Below are 5,490 nucleotides of genomic sequence, written 5' to 3'. Positions count from 1 at the left end.
AATGGAAGACATGATTTACAGTAGAAGGGGTAGAGAGAGAAAAGGGGAGGGGAGGGGAGGGGAGGGGAGGGGAGGGGGGATAGTAGACAATAGGACAGACAGCAGAATACATCAGACACTAGAAAGGCAATATGTCAATCAATGGAAGGGTAACTGATGTGATACAGCAATTTGTATACGGGGTAAAAGCGGGAGTTCATAATCCACTTGAATCAAACCGTGTAATATGATGTATTAAGAACTATGTAATGTTATGAACGACCAATAAAAAAAAAATTAAAAAAAAAAAAGACACATTTATTCAGCGTCATGATCAGACTATTACATTTAGCAATCAACAGCATGGGTGCAAAAAAAAAAAAAGTCTACATTAAAACTCTTTGTTGGAATGCTTTACACTTTCCACAGAACAGAAACTAAAATAACCTGTTATACAATTAGTCACAAATACAGTCCTTGAGTTTTTTTGCCCATACACATGAGTATTGTCTAAACCATGTCTTCTTTGTAGCAGCTAGGCCCTGCCACCACTGTGCTTGGCTGAGTTCACAAATCTGTTGTAACCTGTAGCTTCCCCGTCACTTCTCTGGCTCTCCTCTCCTGCTAAGCTTTGTTTCCTGGCAGTATTAAAACCTTCTGCCACTGCCATAGCTACTGCTGCTGCTGGAACCGCCATAGCCACCTTGGTTTCGTGGTTTGGCAAAATATTGGCCTCCACCACCGTAAGGTCCAGAGCTTCTGCCTCCAAAGTTTCCACCCTTCATGGCTCCAAAATTTGATGATTGATTGCTGTAACTGCCAAAATCATTGTAGCTTCCACCACCTCCAAAATTGCTTCCACCATTACCAAATCCATTGTAGCCATCCCCGCTGCCACCATATCCACCACCACCACGACGGCCACCAAAGCCACCACGACCACTGAAGTTCCCTCCACGACCGAAATTGTCATTTCCACCAAAACCACCTCCACAACCACCACCGAAGTTTCCAGAACCACTTTGACCTCTTTGGCTAGATGAGGCACTAGCCATCTCTTGCTTTGACAGGGCTTTCCTCACTTCACAGTTGTGGCCATTCACAGTATGGTATTTCTGAATGACAGTCTTATCCACAAAGTCATGGTCATCAAAAGTTACAAAAGCAAAGCCCCTTTTCTTTCCACTGCCTCGGTCAGTCATGATTTCAATAACTTCAATTTTCCCATACTGTTCAAAATCATCTCGTAGGTGATGTTCTTCAGTGTCTTCTTTAATGCCACCAACAAAGATCTTTTTCACAGTTAAGTGGGCCCCTGGTCTTTGAGAATCTTCTCATGAGACAGCTCTCTTTGGTTCCACAATCATTCCATCCGTTTTGTGTGGTCTTGCATTCATGGCTGCATCCACTTCCTCCACAGTGGCATAAGTGACAAACCCAAAGCCTCTGGAGCGCTTGGTGTTTGGATCTCTCATTACCACCCAATCCGTGAGTGTTCCCCATTGCTCAAAATGGCTTCTCAGACTCTCATCAGTTGTTTCAAAGCTCAGCCCTCCGATGAATAGCTTCCGCAGCTGTTCGGGCTCTTTAGGGGACTCTGATTTAGACATGACGGCAGCAGGAAGACAGACTTTAACGATGCTTTCTCAGCGCCGTCCACGGGCAGAAAGGAGTAAGCTAACGAATGTATCCCCTCTTCATCTTTTACTTTGCTGTATGATTTTTTTTTTTAAAAAACAGTGAGGTGTACATTGAAATGGAAATGTATTAACAACAAAACAGGGAAGAAAGGCGGCATTGGAAGGAATTGAGTTGTTTCCCTTTTCCATCCACTTACTCCCTGTGTTTCTGGAACTTGAGCACTGAAGGCTGGAGAGTGGGCTGGTCATTAAGTGGGAACTCATGATGAATTCGATGGAATCCTCTAGATTCATTCCCTATTAGGACAGGTGTATTTGGTCTACTTCCTTTGAAAATTTTCAAAGTAAACCAAGTCATATGCAGATATGACTCATGATGTCTTGTGATGATTCAATTGACAGTTGCTCAATTGTTCAAGTGTTCAACCATGGTGCAGAAGTAATACACATTCAAGTAGAAACAGTACTTCAGATTTTGGATTTTGCTCTTTCCCTAGGCTAGCAATAGGCTGTATGATCTGCTCTGGTGATGCCAGGCAGTGGCAGTACGCCACAGCTCTCAGCCACGTGATCTTGAGGGGACACAACTGACATTCCACAATATGCCCTGTCACTAGCATTAATATGTGGTTTTGTGTTTCCTTGTTTACAGAACATCCATCTGTGGAGTACAGGAGAGATTCAACACTTCATTATAAAATAGGCTTTGTGTAGGATGATTTCACCAACTGTTGGCTAATGCAAATGTTGGGAGCACATTTAAGGTAGGTGAGGGTAAACTGTGATGCTTGGTAGTTGGGCAGATTAAACTTTTTTTGTACCAAGGATTGAACCCAGGGGCGCTTAACCTGAGCCACATGCCCAGCCCTTTTTTCTGTATTTTATTTAGAGACAGGGTCTCACTAAATTGCTTAGGGCTTTCTAAGTTGTGCTGAGACTGGCTTCAAACACAATCCCCCTGCCTCAGCCTCCCACGTTTCTAGGATTACAGGCATGCACCACCATGACCAGCTTAAATGCGTTTTGACTTACAACATTTTAAATTTGCAATGGGGTTATGGACACAAACCCCATCATAAATCTCAGAACCCCTCAATAACTTACTTAGAGTAAAATCCAAAGTCCTTTCCAGGTATGGTAGTTAGAATAAGCTCCCAAAGAGGTGTACTTCTTGCTATTGTGGCCCAATATACAGATTACAAAATTGATCATTTTAATCATTTTTTTAGTGTACAGGTCTGTAGTATATGTACCTTCACACTGTTGTGTCACTGTTGCCACCATCAGTTTCCAGAACATCTCATCTCACAGTGAAATTCCACGTCCCCATGCTCCCCTCCTACCCCCAGCCCCCCCCCATTCTACTTCTGTCTCTTTAACTATTCTAGGTTTCTCATGTAAGTGGGATCACACAGTATTTGTCCTTTGTGACTGTCCTCTTTCACTTGGCATAATGTCTTTAAGTTTCATCCATGTTGTAGCATGTATCTGAATTTCCTTCCTTTTTAAGATTGAATAATATCTATTGTATGCATATAAAACATTTTGTTTTTCCATTTATCAATTGACGGACATTTATGTTGCTTCCACCTTTTGGCTATTATGATTAGTGTTGCTATGAAATAGGGGTACAAATATCTATCCAAGGCCTGCTCTTGGTTCCTGTGTGTGTGTGTGTATCCAGAATTGGAATTGCTGGATCATATAATGATTCTGTTTAATTTTTTGAAGATCCACCATACTGATTTCCACAGCAGTTGTACCATTTTTACATTCACAGAAGTAATGGGCCAGGGTTTCAATTTCTCTACATTTTCACCAACACTTTATTTTCTGTGATTTTGATATAGCCATCCAAATGCGTATGGAATGGTGTCTCGTTTTCATTATGATCATGCCTTCGGGATGTAAATCTTCCATTGTTTATAGTTTAGTGTTCAGCCACGATTGTGAGTCTTTTGTATCTTCAGCATATTAAGCATGGGTAATGGAATAACTGAATGTGATAGCTCCATTATCTGGATCCCCTGTGGGTCTGTTTCTATGTCAGGTTTTTCTTTTGGTTTTCATTCATGTTGTCAGCCAGGTGGTTTTTATTTTTATTGAATACTGGGCCTTATATCTGAAACACATACTCTCTCTCTCTCTCTCTCTCTCTCTCTCTCTCTCTCTCTCTCTCTCACACACACACACACATACACACAAATCACCGAGCCATATTCCTAGCCCGTTTTACTTTTTATTTAAGATAGGTCTTGTAAGTGGCTTAGGACCTCAATAAGTTTGCTGAGGCTGGCTTTGAATTTATAATCCGTAGGATTACGTATGTGCTCCACCATTCCCAGCTAATACAGCAATATTCTGAAGCTTAAGATGATGATACCTTCCTTAGAGCAGTAGGGCTAGGGGCATTAGCAGTCCAAACTTGCCCCAATCCAGTTTCAGTGACTGAAATGATCCAAAGCTGGGCTCCTATTTCTGCAGGGATGCGTCTGGTTCTCATTCATCCTTCTCCAAGGATAACATTTTTGGGTCTCAAATTTAAAACAAGATTGGAGGAGTGACCAGGTGTCCCAACCTGTTGCATCCCTTAGACTCTATTTTTTATCCCCCTACTTCTAAATATTGTTCAGAAGCACAGTTCCATTTCTCAGCTTCTTAAGACATCACTCTTATAGTTTTCTACAGACAGAAATTAGCCCAAACTCTGGGTATTCTTCACTGGATTTCCATCTTCTCCCAGATCTTGGCCGCATAACTCTATTTCCTTGTTATGCCTCTCATAACTTGTAGTGTTTACCCAAATTTTTGGCTCACCCTTGGTGGATATGTAGTCCAAATTAGCTAGTAACCATTTCCTCCAATTTCTTCTTTTTCATAGAGTTAGATGTAGCTATTCTGAATTTTTACCATATCCAAGACATTCGTCTTTTCCCTTACTATTGTCAATTTACCTTAGAGGCTAATAGAAGATAGTTAAAAAGAGTGTATATAGATCCAAATACCACCATTCCTTTCCTGTCTTGTCACTTTTCCCTGGTTACAAGATAAAGGATTAACATCTGACATCTCTGATATTGGTGAATAAGAGCATTAAGAAGGGCTGGGGTTGTAGCTCAGTGATGGAGCGCTTGCCTAGCATGTGTGAGGCACTTGGTTTGATTCTCAGCACCACATAAAAATAAATAGATAAAATAAAGATATTGTGCCCTTCTAAAACTTGAAAAAAATAGAAAATATTTTTTTAAAAAAGCATTAAGAAGCACCTTACAATCAAAGGCATAGATGAGGGCTGGGGATGTGGCTCAAGCGGTAGCGTGCTCGCCTGGCATGCGTGCGGCCCGGGTTCGATCCTCAGCACCACATACAAACAAAGATGTTGTGTCCACCAAATACTAAAATAAATAAATAAATATTAAAAAAAAAAAACAAAGGCATAGATGATATACAGAAGAGAAAGTAAAAATTGTAAACAAGTGATGAGCTTTACAATTGAATTGTAATCTAAGACATGAAAATGGAAATAATAACAAGATATGCTTTTGCATCTGTAAATTTGAACACTTTTTTTTTGAAAACACAAAGTTCAGTGCAAATGAGGTCATGAGAAAGATTAGTTGCTAATGGCATTGTAGGTTAGTAGAACTGAATAAAATTTAACAATACGCATCAAGGGTGATATAAAGGTAAACAACTCTTCCCCTATTCCACATAGTCCTATGGGTGAATTTTGGGAAAAATAATTTGATAGAAAGAGAACATTAGTTCATTAGAGGTATTTTATAATAAAATTTAACCAGAAAAAAATGTGTATGTCTTAAATGTTCAACTCCAGAGAGCTGATCAAGTCAACGATCAGCTGCATGATGGC

At 40.4% G+C, this 5,490-nt stretch overlaps 1 pseudogene; it reads right to left on the bottom strand.

Annotated features, from left to right (window-relative positions):
* Window positions 1-583: 583 nt before the first annotated feature.
* Window positions 584-1,589, bottom strand: LOC144255127 (heterogeneous nuclear ribonucleoprotein A1 pseudogene; annotated as a pseudogene).
* Window positions 1,590-5,490: the final 3,901 nt, after the last annotated feature.

The sequence above is a fragment of the Urocitellus parryii genome, chromosome 5 (genome assembly GCF_045843805.1).
Source record: "Urocitellus parryii isolate mUroPar1 chromosome 5, mUroPar1.hap1, whole genome shotgun sequence".
Taxonomy (NCBI): Eukaryota; Metazoa; Chordata; class Mammalia; order Rodentia; family Sciuridae; genus Urocitellus; species Urocitellus parryii.
The sequence above is the reverse complement of the archived record's forward strand: the minus strand, read 5'-3'. Positions and strand labels throughout refer to the sequence as shown.